The 27,894-nt window shown below is 48.2% G+C and overlaps 1 protein-coding gene across 6 annotated transcripts in view; it reads right to left on the bottom strand.

The window, feature by feature from the left end:
- Positions 1–27,119, bottom strand: part of LOC132398724 (anoctamin-4-like) — a 183,940-nt gene extending 156,821 nt beyond the window's left edge. The window contains exon 1 of one of the 6 annotated variants that reach the window (XM_059978558.1): positions 26,939–27,119. The gene's annotated coding sequence lies outside the window, so the exon portion shown is untranslated. Of the gene's footprint in view, positions 1–4,450; positions 4,542–6,100; positions 6,336–6,402; positions 6,507–6,531; positions 7,371–26,938 lie in introns of those variants that run through there. The other 5 variants (XM_059978561.1, XM_059978557.1, XM_059978559.1 and 2 more) reach the window with 5 other exon arrangements.
- Between the last annotated feature and the right edge of the window lie 775 nt (positions 27,120–27,894).

The following is a 27,894-nucleotide window of genomic DNA, read 5'->3' as shown; positions in this document are numbered from 1 at the left end:
ACTGATGCTGAGCTGCAGAAGATTCAGCTTGCATCATTTGACAGGTTCTCCACCAGCACCCTGTATTCATCCTCCTGTCCTCTCTTTATACACCCAACTATTGTGAGTTATCAGAGAAATTCTGCAGATGATATGACTCAGTGTTGTATCTGAAGTCCAAGGGATACAGGGTAAACAGGAAGGGGGCCGTTACAATTCCCTGTGGGGTCCCAGTGCTGCTTATAGCTACATCTGACACACAGCTCTGAAGCTGCACAAACTGTGGTCAGTCAGGTAGTCCATTATCCAGGATACGATGGAAGTGCCAACCTGCATTGAAAAGAATCTTTCCCCCAGCAATGAGGGCTGTCTGGTATCAAAAGCACCTGGGAAATCAAAAAACATGATCGTCACAGTGCTACCCAGCTTATCCGGATGGGAGTAGCTCTGTTCAGCAGGTAGATGACAGCATCATCGACTCCAGTGTGCTCCTGGTAGGCAAACTGCAGGGGATTGAGGGCTGATCTGACCAGGGTTTGGAGGTGAGTCAGGACCAGCCTCCCTAGGGTCTTCACGATGTGTGAGGTCAGGGCCACAGGACAGTACTGGAACCACATATGATTAACCTACCAACTGGTACATCTTTGGACTGTGGGAGGAAACTGGAGCATCTGGAGAAAACCCACATGATTGTGGGGAGAGCGCACAACCTTCTTACAGATAACAGCGGGAATTGAACCCGGGTCGCTGGCACTGTAAAACATTGTGCTAACCACTACACTACCGTGCGATGGGAATTGAACCCGGGTCACTGGTACTGTAAAACGTTGTGCTAACCACTACACTACCGTGTGATGGGAATGGAACCCGGGTCACTGGTACTGTAAAGTGTTGTGCTAACCACTACACTACCGTGCGATGGGAATTGAACCCGGGTCACTGGTACTGTAAAACGTTGTGCTAACCACTACACTACCGTGCGATGGGAATTGAACCCGGGTCACTGGTACTGTAAAGCATTGTGCTAACCACTACACTACCGTGCGATGGGAATTGAGCCCGGGTCACTGGTACTGTAAAACGTTGTGCTAACCACTACACTACCGTGCGATGGGAATTGAACCCGGGTCACTGGTACTGTAAAACGTTGTGCTAACCACTACACTACCATGTGATGGGAATTGAACCCAGGTCACTGGCACTGTAAAACGTTGTGCTAACCACTACACTACCGTGCGATGGGAATTGAACCCGGGTCACTGGTACTGTAAAACGTTGTGCTAACCACTACACTACCATGTGATGGGAATTGAACCCAGGTCACTGGCACTGTAAAACATTGTGCTAACCACTACACTACCATGTGATGGGAATTGAACCCGGGTCACTGGCACTGTAAAGCATTGTGCTAACCACTACACTACCGTGTGATGGGAACTGAACCCGGGTCACTGATACTGTAAAACATTGTGCTAACCTCTACACTACCGTGTGATGGGAATTGAACCCGGGTCACTGGTACTGTAAAACGTTGTGCTAACCACTACACTACCGTGCGATGGGAATTGAACCCGGGTCACTGGTACTGTAAAACGTTGTGCTAACCACTACACTACCATGTGATGGGAATTGAACCCAGGTCACTGGCACTGTAAAACGTTGTGCTAACCACTACACTACCGTGCGATGGGAATTGAACCCGGGTCACTGGTACTGTAAAACGTTGTGCTAACCACTACACTACCATGTGATGGGAATTGAACCCAGGTCACTGGCACTGTAAAACATTGTGCTAACCACTACACTACCATGTGATGGGAATTGAACCCGGGTCACTGGCACTGTAAAGCATTGTGCTAACCACTACACTACCGTGTGATGGGAACTGAACCCGGGTCACTGGTACTGTAAAACATTGTGCTAACCTCTACACTACCGTGTGATGGGAATTGAACCCGGGTCACTGGTACTGTAAAGCATTGTGCTAACCACTACACTACCGTGTGATGGGAACTGAACCCGGGTCACTGGTACTGTAAAGCATTGTGCTAACCACTACACTACCGTGTGATGGGAATTGAACCCGGGTCACTGGCACTGTAAAGCATTGTGCTAACCACTACACTACCGTGTGATGGGAACTGAACCCGGGTCACTGGTACTGTAAAGCATTGTGCTAACCACTACACTACCGTGTGATGGGAATTGAACCCGGGTCACTGGTACTGTAAAGCATTGTGCTAACCACTACACTACCGTGTGATGGGAACTGAACCCGGGTCACTGGTACTGTAAAGCATTGTGCTAACCACTACACTACTGTGTGATGGGAATCGAACCCGGGTCACTGGCACTGTAAAGCATTGTGCTAACCACTACACTACCATGCTGTCAGATCACTGAAGGTATTTCTTGGAGGAATGTGCTTTCAGAATTCTTTCACTCAGATATTTACCTGGTGAGCCCTAGCACAGCAGAATCTGTCCTGAAGATCACTGATTCATGTTATGATTCATCCGTCGTTTAAGGACCCCAGTTACCCAGGACATGCCCTCTTCTCATCGCTACCATCAAGGAGGAGGTACAGGAGCCTGAAGAGACACACTCAATCAGCCTCTTCCTCTCCACCATCAGATTTCTGAATGGACATGAATCTCACTACTTCATTTTTTTGCTTGCTTTTTGAAGTATTTATTAAATTGAATTTTAAAAATATATTTCTTATTGTAATTTATAGTTTATTATGATACATTGCATTGTACTGCTGCTGCAAAACAACAGATTTCACTACATGTGCCATTGATATTAAACCTGATTCTGACCATGCTTTGATCATACTTAAAATACAAACATTTGATTCTGTAAGCAGAGAATTGAACTGTACATTTGGTTATGTTGTAGCAGAATTAGGCCATTTGGCCCATCAGGCTTTTTCCACCATTCCATCATGGCTGATCAATTATCCCATTAAACCCTGTTTTCCTGCCTTCTCCACATAATCTTTGCCACCATTACTAATTAAGAACCTATCAACCTCTGCTTTATATACCCAGTTACTTGGCCCCCACAGCCAGCTGTGGCAATAAATTCCACAGATTCACCATGTTCTGGCTAAAGAAGTTCCTCTATTTCTGTTCTAAATGGATGTCCCTCTCCTGTGAAGGTGTGCCCTCTGGTCCTACTCACCCACTATAGAAACATTATCTCCATGTCTACTCCTGACCTCCACAATCTCCGAGGTCAGGAGTGAGCTGGAGGTGCCAGTACACCAACCCCTCCTGACACTGCTTCACTCGGCTCTGAGGGTGAGGGTGGTGGGACTGGGTATCTTCACATCCGGCCTCAGCTGAACGCCTGGTGGAGGTGCAAAAGGTTCAGTGTTCAGATTCAGATTTATTTATCACCTGTACATGGAAGCATTCAGAGAAATGAGCTGTTTGTGTTACAACCAACACAACACAAGGATGTATTGGGGACAACTCCACAAGTTTCATCACATTCCAGCATGACCATAGCATGCAAAATACTTTAACTTAATGCTAAATAGAGAGTCCTACACTCTCCCATGATAGGAAACATCCTTTCCATGTCCACTCCCTCTGGGCCTTTCAGTGTTCGATAGGTTTCAACAAGATCTCCCCTCATTCTTCTAAACTCCAGCAAGTACAGGCATCAATTGTTCCTCATATGTAAATGCTTCCATTCCTGAAATTATTTTTGTGAACCTGATCTGGATCCTCTCCAATGCCAGCACATCCTTTCTTAGATAAGAGGTCCAAAACTGCTCACAATACGACAAACATGGTTTGACCAGTGCTTTATAAAGCCTCATCATTACATCCTTGCTTTTATAATCCAGTCCTCTCAAAAAGAATACTAACATTACATTTGCCTTCCTCATCACTGACTCAACCAGCAAGGTTCAGGAATCCCTTTGCCCCTCAGATTTCTGAATCTGCTCCCTATTTGAAAACCAGTCTTTATTCTTTCTACCAAGTGCATGACCATAAACTTCCCTACACTGTTTAACATCTGCCCCTCCTTTGCCCATTCTCCTGATGGAAACCCTGCAAACTTCCTGCTTCCTCAACACTACCTGCCCCTCCACCTATATCTGTATCGCCACAAAGCCATCAATCCTGCACCCAGATTATTACCATAGAGTATGACATAAAAGCTGGCAGTCCCTTTGGAACACCACTAGTCACCAACAGTCAACCAGAAAAGGTCCGCTTTATTCCCACAGAAAAAAACAATCTCAGGACTGTGACTAACGTTCCTTCCTTTTGACAAGAGTTATAAAACATACTAAGCAGAACAGTAAACTAGTGGGGACATTAGCCCAAGCTCCCCAGACCGGCAAAATCCTGATGTTATAGCCTGCAAGAAAATCAAATTAATTCAGATACAAAGTTTAGCTTTCCTGGACCAATATACAGCAGAAGTTAAAAAGCCAGGGTAGTTACCATACCAGAGATAATGTTCCAGCTTCCATGAACTGTCAGCTCAGCAGTAAAGGTCACTGGCTGCAGCCTACCATCACTGCAGGACTTGCATGTGTCCAGGACAAAGAAGCAGGAAGGAAAACTCATTGTGGACCCTCCTCACCCTATGAACTGCCTTTTCCAAAAGCTCTCTTCCGGAAAGCACTAAGGCTATTAAAACAAAAACACGTCTCACCATTTTAAAAGTTTCTTCCCCCAGACAGTTAATCTGATTAACCATTCTGGGTAGCTCTCTCTCCTCCCCCACCCCCACCACCTCAACCCCTGTCACTGCTCTGTAAACACTTCAAACCACTGCTTATAATACCATTTACATTGCAATCACATGCTGGTGTTTATGTATTTATGAACATTTTATTCCATGGCCATACTTTAACCTCTAACTTTATATAATTCTTTACTCTTTATAATTGTTGAATGCTGTTGAATTTTTGTTGCATTTCGTGCTGACACACCACAATAATACATGCAAATATACATGATGAATAAAATTCATCCTTGGTCTTGAGCAACTACCCTGAATGGCAGCGTGCTCAGAATTCCTGTACAAGAGATTTGATGCTAAATCACACTGGCCAAATGCTTTATTGACAGTGCACAGGCCTCAATATCTCACTGGCTTGATTGATGGGACGGATGGATCTCCTCTCGAACCAGGAATACAAGATTCATTTGTCACAGGTACATGGAAACATACAGTGAAATGTGGCATTTGCATCAACAACCAACACACACGAGAATGTCACCACACATTCCAGCATGCCTACTACGAGCACTAAAACCCTGCCTTTGAGCTGTTACAGAAAACTACAGCACAGAAACTGGCCCTTCAGCCCATCTAGCCTGACCTATCCAAGGCCTTGAAAATCCTTCCAACCCTTCCTCTTGAACACAAGCTCACCCACCTTGGGAGGATGTTCCATGAACACATAACCTTCTGTCCTTTCAGATGACAAGTCAATATTGAGAAGATCCAAACTCAGAGCAGAATCACAACACAGCTCATTTCTTCAGGGTTTGGATGCAGTTTGCCTTGGAGTATGCCATCACTATTCATCTCCAGTCCGCAGCTACAGATACTCATGAGTATTCATGGCAAAAGAGACTTTTCTTTTGCTCAGGGTACAAATGCTTAATACCAGAGGGCATGCATTTAAGGTGAGAGGAGATCATTTCAAAGGAGATGCAGGGGCAAGTGTTTTTTTTAATGCGGGCAATGGTGGGTGCCTGGAATGTGCTGTTTGGGGTGGTGGTACAGGCAGGTAGATTAAGGACTTTGAAGAGCTGTTTAAATAGGCAAATGAATGTGAGGAAAATGGAAGGATATGGACATTGTGTAGGCAGAGGGGATTCGTTTAGTTGGCCACTTGATCACTAATTTAATTGGTTGGCACAACATTGTGGGCTATGCTGTATTACATTCTATAACAACTGGATTAACACCTGAAACACTCACACATCCTCCGTCTCCACCCCCCCCCCCCACACACACACACACACACACACACACACACACACACACACACACACACACACACACACACACACACACACACACACACACACACACACACACACGAGCCCCCTCACTGACAGCACTTTAAATAAATTCTCACCCACTCCAGGGGGCAGGACATCAGGATGGAGTCTGTAAAGATGCCATCCTAAAACTCAGAGAGAAAACACTGGTCTCCCGTTCAGCAAGGGCGAGGGGATTGTTACCGAATGCATTTCCATCCTCCCGTATGTTACAGCTCGTTTAAAGCACTTTCGGTCAATTTGAAATTCAGATACTCTCACACGCACATTCCCCAGCAAGGACAGAGGATTCAAGGTCGGTGGACCGTGTCCCTTTGCAGTCAAGGACAGGAAGCCTGGGTGCATTCACAGCCGAGGACTGATGTTGTAAAGCACGTACCAGCGAGGCCGGGAAGAGTCTAACCGGCGGTTTTGATCCCCTGCTCCGGCCCGGCTTGAAGCCGAACAAGACAGCCCAGCAAATTCAGCAGTCACATGACCAGCATAGTCAGAAACAGAATTAACTCACTCGGTGTTGGGGGAGCGGGGGCTCGGGAGCCACAGGCCACTGGAGAGGTGAAGATCAGAACCAGCAATCTGGTCCAGTCTCAGCTCTGCGCACCAGGTAATCAGTGGCGTTCGTATTCCTCTCAGCAAGAGTCAACCAGTCACCACTGCCTGTGCCCATCACCACGGACACGCACACAAGAGATTCAGAGACAGACATCGCCCCCATCCACAACAGTATAGACCAGGCCAGGCTGTTCGGCCCACAATGTTGTGGCAATTCTGATGCTAATTTATTACAAATCTCCTCCTCCTGAACATCATTTATTTCCTACCAACACCCCCACCCCCATATTCAGAATCATAGAAACCCTACAGCACAATACAGGCCCTTCAACCCACAAAGATGTGCCGAACAAGTCCTTACTCTCGAAATTACCTGGGGTTACCCACAGCCCTCTATTTTTCTAAGCTCCACGTACTCATCGATGTACTATTGTACTCTTAAAAGACCCTATCGTATCCACCTCCACCACCATTGCTCCAAGGACTCATACCTTGTTGATGCTGGAAGGGATCTGATGTCTTGAAAGTTTAGATTCATTTATCACATGTACATTGAAATGGGCCGTTTGTGTTAACCGCCTATGGACGTGCTGGGGGCAGTCCGCAATTGTCGCCTCCAGAGCATGCCCATCATGTTCAGTCAGCAACAAAACAAAATCAAAACAACTCCCCCTTACCACCCTGCCACATATAGAAAGAGGCCTCCAACTCCAGAACAGGCCACTCCCGGACAAGGATCTCTGTACAGTACATCCTCTCTGTGGACTGTGTGGATTGTCCCTGGGCACTCTGGTTTTCTCCCACAGTTCAAAGACGTACCGGTTAGGTTAACTGGTCATTGTAGATTGTACTATGTGTAGTTTAGGGTTAAACTGGGGTTCTGGGGTTGCTGGGGCAGCATGGTTTGAAGGGTTGGAGAGGCCTACTCCATGCTAAGTAAAAATCTAAATCAAAATGTTTTCCAGCTAATCATTTACTCTCAAATTTCATTTTGCTTTCCACTTGGGGAAAACATAAAGCAAGACATGGATGATATTTAGACATGGGCTGAAATACAAGGCCAAACCATAGACAGGTTTGACTTCTCCCTCCATCACTGAGCAAATGGGAAAACCTGTAAAACTCCACAAGGGTGCAGAGGTGTCATTTCTAACACTTCAGCCTTGAATTGGCAGAGTATGGCTCAAAGGACTTTGTGCCTGGGGTTGTGATAACAAACTTCACAACATTTGCTGGTGATATTAAACCTGATTCTGACAGAGGCAGATACAGTAGAGAACTTTAAAAGACATTTGATGCGAGGGAAATGGAAGGATATGGACATCGTGTAGTTAGTTGGCCATTTGATTAGTAATTTAATTGTGGGCTGAAGGGTCTTATCCTGTGTGTACTGTTCTTTTTTCCATGGTGTAAGTTTCATAAAAAGTCCACTAACAGTACAGTTGAGCACTGGGCTACAGAGATCTGCACAGAATACAGAAAGAGGGAGATAAGTCAGAACTTTAATACCGTTCCCACACAGTAAGTTCAACACTGTCAGCCCCCTAATATACATGTAGAAATGATGTACAATATATCCAGAGAAGAGGAGGGAAGTGGAGGTGTTAACACATTTCCATGTAACACCATAAGATACAGGAGCAGAATTAGGCCATTCACCCATCCAGTCTCCACCACCATCCTACCATGGGTGATTAATTTTCTCTCTCTACCCCATTCCCCTGCCTTCTCCCCGAAACCTTTGGTGCTCTTACTAACCAAGAATGTATCAACCTCCACTTTAAAAATACCCACTGACTTGGTCTCCACAGCCCTCTCTGGCAGTGAATTCCACAGATTCTCCACCCTCTGGCTAAAGAAATTCCTCATCTACTACAGGAAACATAGTGACTCTCTCACTATAGAAAAGATCCTCTCCACATTCATTCTGTCTGTGACCTCTGGTCCTAGACCCCAGTATAGGAAATATCCTGTCTACATCCACTCTATCTAGGCCTTTCAATGTTCAAATAATTGGATGCTTGGCAGGGCCACCCAGAGTGGCTAACCTCCGTCACACCCAGGGGTTCATCTCTGTCACACCCAGGGGTTCACCTCTGTCACACCCAGGGGTTCATCTCTGTCACACCCAGGGGTTCACCTCCGTCACACCCAGGGGTTCATCTCCGTCACACCCAGGGGTTCACATCCGTCACACCCAGGGGTTCACCTCCGTCACACCCAGGGGTTCATCTCCGTCACACCCAGGGGTTCACCTCCGTCACACACAGGGGTTCACCTCCGTCACACCCAGGGGTTCACCTCCGTCACACCCAGGGGTTCATCTCCGTCACACCCAGGGGTTCACCTCCGTCACCCAGGGGTTCACCACCGTCACACCCAGGGGTTCACCTCCGTCACCCAGGGGTTCACCTCCGTCACACCCAGGGGTTCATCTCCGTCACACCCAGGGGTTCACCTCCGTCACACCCAGGGGTTCATCTCCGTCACACCCAGGGGTTCACCTCCGTCACACCCAGAGTGGCTAACCTCCGTCACACCCAGGGGTTCATCTCCGTCACACCCAGGGGTTCATCTCCGTCACACACAGGGGTTCACCTCCGTCACACCCAGAGTGGCTAACCTCCGTCACACCCAGGGGTTCACCTCCGTCACACCCAGGGGTTCATCTCCGTCACACCCAGGGGTTCATCTCCGTCACACCGAGGGGTTCATCTCCGTCACACCCAGGGGTTCACCTCCGTCACACCGAGGGGTTCACCTCCGTCACACCCAGGGGTTCACCTCCGTCACACCCAGGGGTTCATCTCCGTCACACCCAGGGGTTCACCACCGTCACACCCAGGGGTTCATCTCCGTCACACCCAGGGGTTCATCTCCGTCACACCGAGGGGTTCACCTCCGTCACACCCAGGGGTTCATCTCCGTCACACCGAGGGGTTCCCCTCCGTCACACCGAGGGGTTCATCTCCGTCACACCCAGGGGTTCATCTCCGTCACACCCAGGGGTTCATCTCCGTCACACCCAGGGGTTCCCCTCCGTCACACCGAGGGGTTCATCTCCGTCACACCCAGGGGTTCATCTCCGTCACACCCAGGGGTTCACCTCCGTCACACCGAGGGGTTCACCTCCGTCACACCGAGGGGTTCCCCTCCGTCACACCGAGGGGTTCATCTCCGTCACACCGAGGGGTTCACCTCCGTCACACCCAGGGGTTCATCTCCGTCACACCCAGGGGTTCATCTCCGTCACACCGAGGGGTTCCCCTCCGTCACACCCAGGGGTTCACCTCCGTCACACCGAGGGGTTCATCTCCGTCACACCCAGGGGTTCACCTCCGTCACCCAGGGGTTCATCTCCGTCACACCCAGGGGTTCCCCTCCGTCACACCGAGGGGTTCATCTCCGTCACACCCAGGGGTTCATCTCCGTCACACCGAGGGGTTCCCCTCCGTCACACCCAGGGGTTCACCTCCGTCACACCGAGGGGTTCATCTCCGTCACACCCAGGGGTTCATCTCCGTCACACCCAGGGGTTCCCCTCCGTCACACCCAGGGGTTCCCCTCCGTCACACCCAGGGGTTCATCTCCGTCACACCCAGGGGTTCACCTCCGTCACACCCAGGGGTTCATCTCCGTCACACCGAGGGGTTCCCCTCCGTCACACCCAGGGGTTCACCTCCGTCACACCCAGGGGTTCATCTCCGTCACACCCAGGGGTTCATCTCCGTCACACCCAGGGGTTCATCTCCGTCACACCCAGGGGTTCACCACCGTCACACCCAGGGGTTCACCTCCGTCACACCCAGGGGTTCCCCTCCGTCACACCCAGGGGTTCATCTCCGTCACACCCAGGGGTTCATCTCCGTCACACCGAGGGGTTCCCCTCCGTCACACCGAGGGGTTCATCTCCGTCACACCCAGGGGTTCACCTCCGTCACACCCAGGGGTTCATCTCCGTCACACCCAGGGGTTCACCACCGTCACACCCAGGGGTTCACCTCCGTCACACAGGGGTTCACCTCCGTCACACCCAGGGGTTCATCTCCGTCACACCAGGGGTTCACCTCCGTCACACCCAGGGGTTCACCTCCGTCACACCCAGGGGTTCACCTCCGTCACACCCAGGGGTTCACCTCCGTCACACCGAGGGGTTCATCTCCGTCACACCCAGGGGTTCACCTCCGTCACACCCAGGGGTTCATCTCCGTCACACCCAGGGGTTCACCTCCGTCACACCCAGGGGTTCACCTCCGTCACACCGAGGGGTTAATCTCCGTCACACCCAGGGGTTCACCTCCGTCACACCCAGGGGTTCATCTCCGTCACACCCAGGGGTTCACCTCCGTCACACCCAGGGGTTCACCACCGTCACACCGAGGGGTTCATCTCCGTCACACCCAGGGGTTCACCTCCGTCACACCCAGGGGTTCACCTCCGTCACACCCAGGGGTTCATCTCCGTCACACCCAGGGGTTCACCTCCGTCACACCCAGGGGTTCATCTCCGTCACACCGAGGGGTTCATCTCCGTCACACCCAGGGGTTCACCTCCGTCACACCCAGGGGTTCACCTCCGTCACACCGAGGGGTTCACCTCCGTCACACAGGGGTTCATCTCTGTCACACCCAGGGGTTCACCTCCGTCACACCCAGGGGTTCATCTCCGTCACACCGAGGGGTTCACCTCCGTCACACCCAGGGGTTCATCTCCGTCACACCCAGGGGTTCATCTCCGTCACACCAGGGGTTCATCTCCGTCACACCGAGGGGTTCACCTCCGTCACACCGAGGGGTTCACCTCCGTCACACCCAGGGGTTCATCTCCGTCACACCCAGGGGTTCACCTCCGTCACACCCAGGGGTTCATCTCCGTCACACCGAGGGGTTCACCTCCGTCACACCGAGGGGTTCACCTCCGTCACACAGGGGTTCATCTCTGTCACACCCAGGGGTTCACCTCCGTCACACCCAGGGGTTCACCTCCGTCACACCCAGGGGTTCACCTCCGTCACACCCAGGGGTTCACCTCCGTCACACCCAGGGGTTCATCTCCGTCACACCAGGGGTTCATCTCCGTCACACGAGGGGTTCACCTCCGTCACACCGAGGGGTTCACCTCCGTCACACCCAGGGGTTCACCTCCGTCACACCCAGGGGTTCACCTCCGTCACACCCAGGGGTTCATCTCCGTCACACCCAGGGGTTCACCTCCGTCACACCCAGGGGTTCATCTCCGTCACACCCAGGGGTTCATCTCTGTCACACCAAGGGGTTCATCTCCATCACATTTGGATGAAACTTTACCTCTCTCTCCTTCATACAGATGCAACATGATCCTTTGAGAATTTCAAGCACTCATCTGGGAGGTGGGGCGCAGTAATGTAGTTTAGCATAAGAATCAGTCTTCAATTCCCACCGCTGTCTGTAAGGAGTATGTATGTTTTCCCTGTGACTGTGTGGGTTTCCTCTGGGATCCCGAGTTTCCTCCCACATTTGAAAGGTTAGGGTTAGTAAGATTTGGGCATGCTGTTGGCACCAGAAGCGTGGTGACTCCTGTGTGGCACATTCTCAAACTGTATTGGTCATTGATACAAACAACACATTTCACTGAATGTACTTGTGACAAGTAAAGATACATATTTTCTTAATTTACAGAGATGAGGTTAAAGGGGCAAGAAACAGAGACTGACTCAACAAGGACAATGAGGCACTGAAATGTAATTTAAAGTCAATTGAAGGCAAAGGTCTGATCTCAGCTGAAGGCTTTGGGAACGAGTTGGTGCAGTGAGAGGTGTTGAAGCATTAATGAGCACGTGCACAGTGGGAAGCCGCCTGTAACCAGCACACGGCTCCTAAAAATAAACCACAGATTTGCGTTTTGAAGCCTTCACGGGTGGTAACCAAGCCAGGAGACCGTCAACAAGACAAAAGGCTGACATGATGGCGTTTGTGTAGCACACTCAGAGTCGGGGAGGATTAGCCCCTGCTGGATCTTCCAGGTGGAGGGGTAGAGATACAACTCTATCAAATGACAGGCAAGGTGCTCCTTCCCTCCACTAGTCTGCGGGTCACCCAGGGGCAAGGTGTAGCAGCTACTGAGCCCCCCTCCCACTGATCACCATCACGTGAGCAAGTATGAGCAGCTGGTACACATCACAAGTCCTGGTTATGACCACCGACACCAGGCAGATGATCTCCAAAGAGTATTGATAATGGCTGGGGTCACCCATCTTGTAAAGACACTGCACAGCAGTCAGCAACGGCAAATCGCTTCTGTAGAAAAATTTGCCAAGAGCAATCATGGTCATGTAAAGACCGTGATTGCCCACGTCATACAACATGGCACATAATGATGATGCCATACAACACGGCACATAATGATGATGCCATACAACACGGCACATAATGAATGAACCTTAGGAGCACAGCAAGTGACCCTTCAGCCCATCTTCTACTGGACCATAGCTGGACAACTGAGATGGGTCAGAAGGGAGTGGAGTTTCATCTTGGATCGACAAGCCCCTACCCAAAATCTGGCTGCCTAAACAACCTATCCATTCCCTGTCCCTCCCTACGTAGTCACAGAGGCACTCAGTGTGGAAACAGGTGCTTTGGCCCATCTGGTCCATGATGACCAAAGAGCCCAGCTGTGCTGGTCCTATTTGCCTATAAACCATTCCTTTTGATAAACCTAGGAGGTACAGATGTACTGCACAGCCAGAGGCCTTTGTCCTTGAGCAGAAATAGCTAATAAAAAAAGATGATTTTAAGATGATTGAAGTATAGGGTGGGGAGGGGGATGACAGAGTTGGTTATTTTTAATTTTCACAGCTGTGGAGGTGTGAAGCACACAGTCAGAGGTTGTGGTTGGGCCAGATACATTCGGAGCTGTTAAGAGAGGCACATTGGTAGGCACGTGGATGATAGAAAAATGTAGGAGGGAAGGGTTAGATTGACATTGGAACATGTTAAAAGGTCAGCACAGTATTGTGGGCCAAAGGGCCTGTATTCTGCTGCAATGTTCTATGCAATTGTTCCTACCTCCATCACTTCTACTGACAGTTTGTCCCACATACCCACCACTGTCAATGTGAAAAGCTTGCCCCTCAGATCCCCTTTAAATCTTGCCCCTCTCACCTTAAACCCCCTGGACTGCCCTACAATGGGGAAAATGAGAAGAATGCCCCTCATGATTTATATACACGCCAGGGAAAACAAACACATCCCATCCGTAAAACCACAAGATATAGGAGCAGAGTTAAGCCATTTAACCCAGAGTCTGCTCCACCATTTCATCATGGCTGATCCAGTTCCCTCTCAGCCCCAGTCTCCTGCTTTTTCCCCATGCCCTGACCAATCAAGAATCTCTCAACCTCTGCCTTGAATGTACATAAAGACTTGGCCTCCACAGCCACCTGTGGTAAAGAATTCCACAGATCCACTGCTTTCTGGTTAAAAGAATTTCTCCTCATCTCCATTGTAAAAGGACACCCCTCTATTCTGAGATTGTGTCCTCCAGTCTTAGACTCCTCCACCATAGGAAACATCCTCTCCACATCCATTCTATCAAGGCCTTTTGATAGGTTTCAACTAGGTCACCCCTTATTTTTCTGAATATGGGCCCAGAGCCATCAAAAGCTCTTCATATGACAAGCAATTCAATCCTGGAATCATTATTTGTGAACCTCTTTTGAACCCACTGCAGTTTCAGCACATCCTTTCTAAGAAAAGGAGCCCAAATTTGCTCACAATACTCCAAGTGAGGCTTCACTAGTGCTTTATAAAGCCTCAACATTACATTCTTACTTTTATATTCTAGTGTTCTTGAAAAGAATATTAACATCGTATCTGCCTTCCTCACCACAGACACTACCTGCAAATTAACCTTTAGGGAACATGAAGTACACTGCAGATGCTGTGGTCAAAGCAACACATACAAACAAGCTGGAGGAACTCAGCAGGTCGGGCAGCATCCGTGGAAACGAGCAGTCAACGTTTCGGGCCAAGACCCTTCGTCAGGACTGAAGAGGGAGGGGGCAGGGGCCCTATAAAGAACGTGGGGGGAGGGTGGGGAAGGCTGGTAAGTGCCAGGTGAAAAACCAATCAGAGGAAAGATCAAGGGTGGGGGAGGGGAAGCAGGGAGGGGATAGGCAGGAAAGGTGAAGGAGGAATGTAAGAGGAAAGCACCGTATAGTAGAAGAAGGCAGAATCATGAGAGAGGTGATAGGCAGCTGGAAGAGGAAGCAGTAAGATGGGGGAAGGGAGAGGGAGGGAATTACCGGAAGTTGGAGAATTCGATGTTCATACCAAGGGGCTGGAGACAACCCAGACGGTATATGAGTTGTTGCTCCTCCAACCTGAGTTTGGCCTCATCATGGCAGTAGAGGAGGTCATGTATGGACATATCCGAATGGGAATGTGAAGCAGAGCTGACGTGGGTGGCAACTGGGAGACCTTTAGAATTCTGCACAAGCACTCCCAAGTCCCTTTACACCCCAGTTTTTTTAAAATTTTCTCTCCATTTAGAAAATAGTCAGCCCCTTCATTTCCACCAAAGGGCATAACTGTACTCTTCCCGACACCATATTCCATCTACCACTTCTTTCTCCTAATCTGGCTAAAGTCCTTCTGCATCCTCTCTACTTCCTCAAATCTACCTGCCCCTCCACTTCTCTCCATATCATCTGCAAACTTTGCAACAAAGCCATCAATTCCATCATCCAAATCCTTGACCTATTACATAAAAGAAATTGGTCCCAACACAGACCCACTGTGGAAAACACTAGTCATTGGCAGCCAACCAGAAGAGGCTCCCTTTATTCCTGCACTTTGCCTCCTGCCAATCAGCCACTACTTTATCCATGCTCGAATCTTTCCTGTAACATCAAGGACTCTTAACCTGTTAAGCAGCCTCACGTGTGGCACCTTGTCAAAGGCCTTCTGAAAATCCAAGTACACAACATCAACTGATTCTCCTTTGGTTATCCTGCTTGTTATTTCTTCAAAGAATTCCAACAGATTTGTCAAGCAAGATTTTCCCTTGAGGAAACCATGCTGATAATGGCCTATTTTATCATGTACCTCCAAATTCCCTGAGATCTCATCTTTAACAATCGACTCCAACTTTTTCCCTGACCGCTAACGTCAGATTAACTGGCCTATAGTTTCCTTTCTTCTGTTTCTCTTGCTTCTTGAAGAGTGGAGTGACATTTGCAATTTTCTGGTCCAGAACCATTCCAGAATCTAGTGATTCTTGAAATACCATTGCTAATGGCTCCACTATCTGTTCAGCCACCTCTTTCAGAAATCTGGGGTGTACACCATCTGATCCAGGTGACTTTTCTACCTTCAGACCTTTTAGTTTCCCAAGAATCTTCTCTATTAATAGTAACTTCACACACTTCATGACCTCTGACACCTGGAACCACACTGCTGGTGTCTTCCACAGTGAAGACTGATGCAAAATACTTACTCACTTCATCCACAATTTCCTAGTACCTCATTATTACCCCTCCTGTATCATTTTCTAGTGGTCTGATATCCACACTCACCTCTCTACACTTTATATAACTGAGGAAACTTTTGGTATTGTCTTTTTATATTATTGGCTCCCTTACTTTTGTATTCCATCTTTACACTTTTTTAGTTGCCTTCTGTTGGTTTTTTAAAACTTCCCAATCCTCTAACTTCCTAGTAATTTCTGCTCTATTACATGCCCACTCTTTGGCTTTTATGTTGTCTTTGACTTCTCGTTGCCACCTCTCCTTTAGAATACTTCTTCCTCTTTGGGATGTATATATCCTGTACCTTCCGAATTGCTTCCAGAAATTCCAGCCTTTGCTACTCTGCCATCATCCCTGCCAGTGTTCTTTTTCAATAAATATTGGCCAACTCCTCTCCCATGTAGATATAATTCCCTTTACTCCACTGTAATACTGATACATCTGACTTTAGCTTCTCCTTCTCAAATTTCAGGGAGAAGTTATTCATATTATGATAATTTTCTCCGAAGGGTTCTTTTACCTTAAGCTCTCAAATCAGTTCTGGTTTCTTGCACGACACCCATTCCAAAATAACTCATCATCTAGTGGACTCAATCATGAGCTGCTGTAAAATGCCATCTCGTAGTCATTTAGAAATTCACCCTCCTGGGATCCAGCACCCACCTGATTTTCCCAATCTACCTGCATATTGAAATCCCCCATGACTATTGTAACATTGCCCTTTTGCCATGCATTTTCCATCTCCCGTTGTAATTTGTAGACCACATCCTTACACTGTTTGGGGGTTTGTATACAACTTCCATCAGGGTCTTTTTACCCTTGAAGTTCCTTAGCTCTATCCACAATGATTCAACACCTTCTGACCCCAAGTCACCTCATCTAATGATTTGATTGTTTTTTTAAACCAGCAGAGCCCCTGCCATCCTGCCTGTCCTTTCAATACAATGTGCATCCTTGGACATTAAGCTCTCAGCTATAAACCTCTTTCAGCCATGAGTCAGTGATACCCACAACATCATACATGCCAATCTGCAACTGTGCTACAAGTTCATCTACCTTATTCCATATACTGTGCGCATTCAAGTACAACACCTTCAATCCTGTGTTCACCCTTTCCAATTCTGTCAATGTTTTACATTGCGACTCATCCTGTTGACCGAAACTTTGCCCCATCATCAGCCTCTCCTTGCTAGGAGTTTCTCTATAGATTGCCTCTGTTTGTAAACCAACTACCTTGTCTTCAGCACTAACTGGTTCCTATTCCCCTGCCAAATTAGATGAAACCCTCCTGAACAACTCTAGCCAACCTGTCAACAGGGATATTGGACTTCCTTTGTTTCAGGTGTAACCCGTCCCTTTTGTACGGGTCATACTTTCCCCAGAAGGGATCCCAATGATCCATAAATCTGAACTCCTGTCCCCACACCAGTTCCTCAGTCACATATTTCTCCTACCAAATCATCTTATTCCTATCCTAACTGGCATGTGGCACAGACAGCAATCCAGAAATTTCTACCCTGGAGTTCCTGTTTCTCAGCTTTCTACCTGGCTCCATAAAAATCTCTCTTCAGGACCTCCTCACCTTGCCTACCTGTGTCATTGGTGCATACTGGCACCAAGACTTTGACTGCTCATCCTTGTCCTTGAGACCCAATCTGGACATCCCTGATCCTGGCACCAGAGGGGAAACGTACAATTCAGGTGTCCCTATCATGCCCACAGAAACTCGTCTTTATTCCTTTGACTAGGGAATCTCCTATCAACACTGCAATCTCTTCACCTCTCTGCCCCTCGGAGTCTCAGCACCAGACTCGGAGCCAGAGACCCAGTCACTATGGCTGCCCCCAGTTGGTCATCCCCCTCAATAGTATCTACACTTATTATTGAGAGGAGTGGCCACAGGAGTACTCTGCACTGGCTGTGCATTTCCCCCCTTTTCCTGACAGTCACCCAGTTACCCGTCTCCATTAATATAGGAGTGACTACCTCCCTGTAGTTTCTGTCTATCACCTCCCCATTCTCCCATGTGCGTCCAAGGTCATCGAGCTGCAGATCCAGTTCCTTAATGTGTTCTCTCTGTCCTGTCTCTCCTTCTAACTCCAGCCTGTCAGTACTGGGAAAATATCCGTGAATCCTTTCTGTAGCCCCATTTCACCTCCCCCAAGAGGATCACTCATCTCTTCCCCCCCCCCCCCAGCAGGAGTCCCAAAACAAGGAGTAAGGCATCAGAGTCAGGTTTAATGGTGTTGTTTTGTGGGAGCAGTACATTACAATACATAACAATAAAAACCATAAACTACAATAAGCATATATTTTAAAAAAACATTAAATTAAATAAGTAATGCAAAAACTGAAAATAATACTGAGGTAATGCTTGTGGGTTCATTGTCCATTCAGAAATCGGATGGCAGAGGGGAAGAAGCTGTTCCTGAAGCATTGAATGTGTGTCTTCAGTCTCCTGTACCTCCTCCTTGACGGTAGCAATGAGAAGAGGGCACGTCCCGGGTGATGTGAATCCTTACTGATGGATGCCGCCTCTGAGGCATCGTCTTCTGAAGGTGTCCTCTATGCTGGGGAGGCGAGTGACCGTGATGGAGCTGGCAGAGTCTAAAACTTTCTGGAGTTTTTTTCTGATCCTGTGCAACCAGTTAGAATGCTTTCCACAGTACATGTGTAGAGAGTTGTTGGCATCTTTGGTGAATATCAAGTCTCCTCAAACTCCTAATGAAATATATACACTGTGGTGCCTTCTTTGTAATTGCATCGATATGTTGGGCCCAAGATAAATCCTCAGAGATGTTAAAACACAAGAACTTAAAATTGCTCACCCTTTCCACTTCTGATCCCTCAGTGAGGGCAGATATGTGTTCCCTCAACTTCCCCTTCCCAAAGTAAACGATTAATTCCTTGGTTTTATTGATGGCGAGGCATCTGGGTGACCTCAGCAATGTGACACAAGAGAATATTCAGCCCATCATGTCTGTGCAGCCAACAATGGAGCTTGTCCAACATCACTCCCCCCACCTCCCCCACCCCAGCAATGGCCCTGTAAGTCATGGCCACATCCAAGTACTGAGGAGATATGGGCAAGACTCCTGATCTCTACCTTTTCTGGTGGAGACACCTAGATGCCTACCACCCTCTGGATGAACACATTTCCTGAAACACCTCCCACCCCTCCAGTCCTCCCATGTCATAACTCTGTACCTTGCCCACTCTGTTGAAGCAATTAAACCCACCGATTTGCTCCTTCCAAGCCTTTCATTATATATCCTGGCCTCAGCCATCTCTGCTCCTTAAGAAACTACCCCACCCCCATGTCATCTTTCCACTTCCCCCACCATAGCAGGGGCAGATCGCTCAATGTGAGCCAAGCAAAGATTCACACGTGACCGAGGAGCACGTTCTGTAAGGAGGTCGTGAGTGAGGCAGTGGGCTGTCTACAGTCCCCACCTTGCTGAATCCTGGAGTTATGTTCAAATATCAAATACAGTGATGTTTGACGGGGATTGTTTGACAATTGGCAGTGAACAGGAGGAGGGTTTGGGTTTGGTTTTGCACAACATGAAATTAAAGTGTTACCGGTTGCTGACATGAATGTCCCACCATTGGTGCTTTGGACCCATGTCTGAAACCTGTTTGGTTTTTTCCCAGTGGAATTGAATTACGGTACCATGGGAACCGCATCTTGTCTTCCCCTAGTTAGTCTGCGACCAAACTGCATGCACACTAAGTTCTCCAATTTCTGGTACAATGCACCCCCTTTATCCCTTTTCAAAGTTCAAAGAAAACTTATTATCAAACAACACGTTTCATTTTCTTAAAGGCAGCTACAGGAAAACAAAGAACTACAATAGAATCCTCAAAAAAAACCTGTTTCTCTCCCTAGACCCAGTCTACTTCCCTGTGCCCTTGATTCATTCCCTTCCTCCCTCTATCGGCCCATCACTTACACATCCCTCTCACTGGGTTCATTTCCCTACTGTTCCCATCTGACCTCCTGAACTCTCCCTTGATTTCATGTTCCGCCTTTCTCTCCTATCAGATCCCACCATCTTCAGCCCTTTGACAACAAGACAGAGGAGCAGAATTAGGCCATTCTGCCCATCAAATCTGTTCTGCCATTCCATCATGGCCAATCTATTACCCCTCTCAACCCCATTCTCCAACCTTCTCCCTGTAAACTATAATAAAGAACCTATCAACCTCCGCCTTAAATTACAGCTTAGCTATTAATGTGACACTATTATAGCCAGGAGTGTCAGTTCCAACATCATCCGTAAGGAGTCCGTACATCCTCCCTGTGGAATACGTGTGTTTCCTCAGGGCCTGCGGTTTCCTCACACAGTGCAAAGACGTACTGGTTAATGGGTCATTGTAAATTGTCCCCAGATTAGGCTGGGGCTAAATCAGGGATTGCTGAGTAGCATGGCCCAAGGGCCTATTCTGCACTCCATCCCAATAAACAAATAACCCTAAATTTGCCACCTCCATCTGTCAGCTCCCAATCTCTGTCAACATTCCCACTCTCCCCTGCTCCATCTGCCCATCACCTGTCACCTCTTTCCATACCCCTTATACTGGCCATCTCCTCTTTCAGTCCAGATGAAGGGTCTTGACCTGAAACGCACACTGACCATTTCCCTCCACAGATCACAGACACAAGAGGTTCTACCGGTGCAGGGAATCCAGGGCAACGCACACAAAATGCTGGAGGAATTCAGAAATTCAGGCACCATCTAAAGAAATGAATAAACAGTCCATGCTTTGGGCCAAGACCCTTCTTCAGCACTAGAAGGCAGGGTGAGACACCAGAATAAAAAGGTGCGGGGAAGGGGAAGGTGGACAGCCAGAAAGTGAGAGGTGAAGCCAGGAGGGTGGGAAAGGTAAAGAGCTGGAGAGGAAGGAATCTGATAGGAGAGTGGACCACAGGAGAAAGGGAAGGAGGAGGGGACCCGGGGGGAGGTGACGGATGGGAAAGGTAAAGGGCTGGAGAGGAAGGAATCTGGCAGGAGAGGAGAGTGGACCACAGGAGAAAGGGAAGGAGGAGGGACACCAGGGGGAGGTGACGGATGGGAAAGGTAAAGAGCTGGAGAGGAAGGAATCTGATAGGAGAGGAGAGTGGACCATGGGAGAAAGGGAAGGAGGAGGGACACCAGGGGGAGGTGACGGGTGGGAAAGGTAAAGAGCTGGAGAGGAAGGAATCTGATAGGAGAGGAGAGTGGACCATGGGAGAAAGGGAAGGAGGAGGGACACCAGGGGGAGGTGACGGGTGGGAAAGGTAAAGAGCTGGAGAGGAAGGAATCTGATAGGAGAGGAGAGTGGACCATGGGAGAAAGGGAAGGAGGAGGGACACCAGGGGGAGGTGACGGGTGGGAAAGGTAAAGGGCTGGAGAGGAAGGAATCTGGCAGGAAAGGAGAGTGGACCACAGGAGAAAGGGAAGGAGGAGGAGGGGACCCGGGGGAAGAGATAGACAGGTGAGAAGAGGTAAGAGGCCAGTGTATCAAATAGAAGATGAGGGGAGGGGGGAGGGAATTTTTATTTAAACCAGAACGAGAAACTGATATTCATGTCATCAGGTTGGACACTGCTGGGCCTGCAGCGCTCCTGCAGTATCTTGTGGGTTGGTCCATGGTTATTCTAGTTTGGGAAACTGAACCAGAAATAAACATCCCACTGACATTAAGGAAGAGACAGCTACTGTCCCTGAGAATTTACTACAATTCCCTATGAAACAGGCCATTCTGTACATCAAGTTTGCACTGGCTCACACAACAATCCCACTTCCTGTACTCATTTTCCAAGTAACTATTCTCCCCATTTTCAAATCGATTCTTCCCCCCCCCCCCGCCGATTCCACACCTCACCCACACACTGAGGGGCAATTTACAATGGCCAATTAACCTCCCAACCTTCCTACCACTGGGATGGGGGAGGGAACCGGAGCACTCAGAGAATACCTGCCCAAGCACAGGGAGAACGTGCAAACACCACACAGTCCAAAGACATACTGTACAGTTAGGGTTAGTAAGTTGTGGGCATGCTATGATCAAAGTAAATTTATTACCAAAGTACATACATGTCACCATATTGCACCCTGAGATTCATTTTCTTGTGGGCATACTCAATAAATCCATAATAGAGTCAACAAAAGACCACACCAACCTGGCCATTCAACCAGTGTGCAAAAGACAACCAACTGTGCAAATACAACAAATAACAATAATGTAATAAGCAAGAATATGAGATGAAGAGTCCTTGAAAGAGAGTCCTTTGGATGTGGGAACATTTCACTGATGGGACAAGTGAAGCTGAAGGAAGTTATCCCCTCTGGTTCAGGAGCCTGATGGTTGAGGGGTAATAACTGTTCTTGACCCCGGTGGTCTGGGTCATGAGTCTCCTGTGCCTTCCTGCTGATGGCAGCAGTGAGTAGTTCAAATTAATGATCTACAGATTTCATGATTTAAAATCCCATTGCTTGAAGGGAAATTACGTGTTGCAGATTGTAGTGAGTGCAATTGAAAAGAGGAATATTTAGAAGTATTGTATGTAGCCTGCAGAATGTCACTGTGGTTCACTGGCACCATTTTGACATCATGTTGGTGCTGGAAGCATAATGACTCTTGTGGGCTGTACCTAGCGCACACTCAGACTGTGCTGGTCATTCATGTAAACAGCATTTCACTGAATACTTCAATGTACTGTACGTGAAACAAATGAAGCTAATCTAATCAACACACAAAATGCTGGTCAGGTCGTCTCTATGATGGAAAAGAATACAGTCGATGTTTCAGGTCAAAACCCTTCAGCAGGACTGGAGAAAAAAAAAAGATGAGGAGTCAGAGAAAGAAGATAGGGGAGGGGAGGGAGAAACACAGGGTGATAGGTGAAACCGGGAGGGGGAAGAATGAAGACGAGCTGGGAAGTTGATTGGTGAGATACAGGGCAGGGGAAAAGGAATCTAATAGGAGTGGACAGAAGCCACGGAAGAAAGGGGGAGGAGCACCAGAGGGAGGCAAGAAGATAAAGTGAGAGAGGGCAAAGGGGATGAGGAGTGGCAGAAGAGAGGGAGGGGCCATTACTGGAAGTTTGAGAAATCGATGTTCTTGCCATCAGGTTGCAGGCTGCCCAACCTGAGTGTCACCTCATCACAACAATTGAGGAGGCCACAGATAGACATATTGGAATGGGAAGTGGAATTAAAATAGGCGGCCTCTGGAAGATCCCGCTTTTCTAGCAGACAGAGTGTAGGTGCTCAGCGAAACGGTCTCCCAATTTACATCAGGTCTCACTGATGTACGAGAGACCACACTGGGAGGACTGGACACAGTAAATGGCCCAACAGACTCACAGGTGAAGTGTTGCCTCACCTGGCTGGACTGTTTAGGGCCCTGAATGGTAGTGAGGGAGGACGTGTAGGGGCAGGCATAGCATTTGTTCCACTTGCAATGATAAGTGCCAGGAGGGAGGTCAGTGGGGAGGGGAGAATGGACAAGGGAGTAGCATAGGTGGCGATCCCTACAGAAAGCAGAAAGTGGAGGTACAGGAATGATGTGCTTAGTGTTAGGATCCCATTGGAGATGGAAGAAGTTGTGGAGAATTGTGTGCTACACATGGAGGCTGGTACTGGAGGACAAGGGAAACCCTATCCCTGGTAGGGTGGCAGGAGGATGGAGTGAGAGCAGATATGCATGAAGTGGAAGAGACGGGGTCGAGGGCAGCGTTGATGGTGGAGGAAAGGCCCTTTCTTTGAAGGAGGAGGACATCTCCTTTGTTCTAAAATGCAAAGCCTCATCCTGAGAGCAGGTGCGGTGGAGACGGCACCTGAAATGAAAGAAGGGGGTGATGTTTTTACATATGACTGGGTGGGAAGAGGTATAGTTCAGGTAACTGTGAGAGTCCGTGAGTTTATAATAGACTTCAGTAGATAAGCTGTCTCCAGAGACAGAAAGAATCAAATCTTCACCTTTCACTGTGGGGACCAATGGGAATGGGACCCAGAATGGGACGACATTTCAACATGCACTGAAGGGCCTGTTTCTGGGCTGTAGCACACTGACTGTACAGGAACTATAATTTATTCTCTATGTTTGACATTCACAGCTGGATGAAGAGTCATTCATTAGTGCTGAACAACTACTTGAGAAACGTTGACAGATAGTGATTAGCATGTAAGCTAATTGCTTGGTCCAATTCTCTGATCCCTAGTGTTTGTCAATCCCAGGTTCTCCTGTCATAATAAAATAAGGCCAATAGCAAAGTGCTGGTGGGGATCACATGAAGTGAAGCATGGTGACATGAGAGTTTACAGAGAGGGATGGGGAATTGACCAAACTCCTCAAAGACCCCTCACCCCAACCTTTCTGAGCAAGCCAACACGATTTCACGGATCAGCTTTACACGATTTGCATGATTACTGTGTCCTCGAGGAACTCTGCAGGCTATAAACACAAGAGATTCTGCAGACGCTGGAAATCCAGAGTAACCCACACAAAATGCTGGAGGAACTCAGCAGGTCAGCCAGCATCTATAGAGAGGAATTAGCAGTCAAAATTTCAGTCGAGATCCTTCGTCAGGACAGGAAAGATGCCAGAATTGGGAGGGGTATGATCTGGCAGGTGACAGGTGGGGGAGGAAGTAAGAAGCTGGGAGGTGATAGGCGGCAGAGGTGAAGGGCTGAAGGAGGAATCTGATAGGAGAGGAGAGGTGAGTGGACCATGGGAGAAAGGGAAGGAGAAGGGGCACCAGAGTGAGCTGATAGGCAGATGAGAAGGGGTTAGAGTGCAAAAATGGGAAATGGAAAGAGAGAAGGGAGAGGGGGTAGATTTCATTCAGCATTTAGTATGTTGCTCTGGATTTCTGGCATCTCAAGAATCTTGTGTTTATTTTTCCTTGACCTTTTCTCCACTCCCCCAAAGTAGAATAGATCGAGGGAGCACTCAGTTTCTGGGGTCCCAGGGAGAGACATGGGGACAAGGACACCACTCTACAGTCAGTGCCCAGTGGGAAAGCATGGGCTGAGTGGTACGGTGGGCAGCAGCAAGAGCTGCTCCCTGGTGTCCTCAAGGACACGGGTTCAATCCTGGCCTCTGTGTCCAGCTCCCCAGGTTTTCTCGCTTCCTCCCACATCCCAAAGGCAAGCAGGTCGTGGGTTAACTGACCCTCGTATTCAAGTGAGTGGTGGAATTGGAAAAGGATCAGTGGGGCTGGGATTAGTTGTAAATGGGCAAAGATTAGCTTTATTTGTCACATGTAAATTGAAATGTACAGTGAAATGTGCCATTTGCTGCAACGACCACCACGGGCTGAGGGTGTGCTGGGGCAGACCACAAGTGTTGCAATCACAGCATGTCCATAACTTACTAACCCTAACTCGTACAGGGCATCTTCGGAATGTGCAAGGAAACTGGAGGAACCACTCACGGTCAGAGGGAAAATATATAAACTACTTACAGACACTGGCATGGATCTACAGATGCAGCTTAGAAAGCATTCTGATTGGTTACATCGGTTGTCTGATATGAAGGCTGTAAATTCATCATGGGCACTGGCCTCGCCACCATCGAGGCCGTCTTCAAAAGGCATTGCCTCAGAAGGGCAGCATCCCTCAGCAGCCGCGGCAGGCTCTCCCTTCACAGAGCTGGCGGAGGAGTCCGAAGACCCACACTCAACCGTTTAAGAACAGCATCTTCCCCTTCCCTGTCATATTTCTGAATGGTCCATGAACACTACCTCGCTACTTGCTCTCTTTTTGCACCACTTTTTATATTCCTATTGTAACAGTAACTTTATGTCTTGCACTCTACTGCAGCCACAAAACAACATTTCATGACGCACGTCAGTGACAATAAATCTGATTCTGGGATTCTGCAGACGCTGGAAATCCAGAGCAAGACACACAAAATGCTGGAGGAACTCAGCAGGTCAGGCAGCATCAACGGAGGGGAATAAACAGTCAATGTTTTGGGTCGAGACCCTTCATTAGAACATGCATACACCAGACCATCATTGGGACAAGTACGTGGACAGGAAAGATTGAGAGGGATATGGGCCAAGTGGGACTTGGCTGGCATGGAAGAGTTGGGCTGAACGGCCTGTTTCTGCGCTGTGTACAATTCTGACTGATGGACCTTCACAGCTCGCTCTGTGAAGCAAACTCCATCCAGACAGCTCTGCACCCATTACAAATCAGGGTACAGTCATCCATACTGGCATTTTGCTTGGCACGCTTTTTAAACAAATTAAAAACTTCACTGATTAAATTCATCAAACCTATGATGTTCACAATTCAGGAACAGGACAGGGCCTTTCAGCCCTTAAAACCTACCCCACGACACGAGAAATCCTTGAAGTGGATTTTGTTCAAACACCTCGAGTTGAAAGGTCTATACCAACTAACCAATAACCAGATTACCAGCACCCTGTCTTGACGTGTTCGCTAATTTCTCTCTCCCTCTCTGCCTCCCTCCAAAACGGAAGGCTCTGGCCGGTACCAAACTTGCCGCCAGCAGAAAATCTCTCCCCTCACCCATTTCGCTCTTTCTAATAACTCCAAGCTTCGCGTTCCCGGAACAGAGTCCTCAAAAACAGCCGACTGCAAACCTTAACCAATTATCAGAAAATGGCACAAATGTCTGAATGTTTTACACATAACCCAAATACTGGGGTAACAAATTCGAGCCTTGTCAATATGAACACAAACATTCGAGTCTGATTTCGGAACCAGAGACAGAAACATCGGAATCACGACATAAAGCGTTCGGCTTTCAGCGCGGTCTACATGGTTAATATCATTATTACGCAGACGACACCGGTTATCACTGTACGATATACTCAAGATCAAGGAGAGAGCCTCACACGCCACTGCTCAGTAACGTAGCCGGATCCGGAGTGATTCAAACAGCCGCTGCATTGTGGTGCAGTGCAGTAGGAGATCCGAGCGCCTGTAACACCAGTGTCGACGCTCTTTCTCGCCAAGACAGACATGCGGGAGAACTAGGGATCTTTCGCACCGCCGACTGACAGTCCTACAGACAGATCCCCGTCTGTACATCACTACGCTGGCGGGGGCTGGCCGATGGGAATCAGTCTTGTCGCAATATTTAATTATATGGACGTATCGGCAAAGGAGTGGGGGGGGGGGGAGATTAATTCGAGATGGCTGACTCTTATTTGCATTAAGCTCCCTGAAACAAAATTTAAAAACCTATACTCAAAAGTTCTGACAATAATTTTGTAGAGAAGTACATAATGCATTTAAGCAGTGTTGTAGAACACTAGTTCACTATATCTTGCTTTTTTGCACTTATTTAATTTAATTTTTATATATACATTTTGTCATTTATATTTTGTATTGTTGTGCTCTGCTGCCGCAAGTGGTAAATTTCACAACATATGCCAGTGATATTAAATCTGATTCTGATTGCGATGGTTCCCCAAAAATGGGGGGATTATTATTTTTAAAATTGACAAGACTGAAGGCAAAATTAAACAAAAGCTGCCTGTTGGACCAGGTGGAATGAGGAAACGTCAGAAGATGATCAGCTCTGCACTAGGGTACCTTGTCGAAAGCCTGGCCAGCTCCCTGAACGCCTGCGGGCAGGGTTGTGTCCTGGGGCCTTGCAGCAGATGTTGAGAGGATGGATGATTTAACCTGAGGACCTACTGGAGCAACAGAACAGGGAGGTTCACCAGTGACTTCCCCTCTCTGCCACTAGGAGGTGTCACCTCAACTTCTGGCACCTATACTGAGCTCGCAGGAATGCACACAGAGCACCCGTGCCGACAGCTACCAGCAATAAGCCATTTTAACA

This window comes from Hypanus sabinus, chromosome 8 (assembly GCF_030144855.1).
Source record: "Hypanus sabinus isolate sHypSab1 chromosome 8, sHypSab1.hap1, whole genome shotgun sequence".
Classification (NCBI taxonomy): domain Eukaryota; kingdom Metazoa; phylum Chordata; class Chondrichthyes; order Myliobatiformes; family Dasyatidae; genus Hypanus; species Hypanus sabinus.
This window is presented reverse-complemented; position numbering and strand designations above follow the sequence as displayed.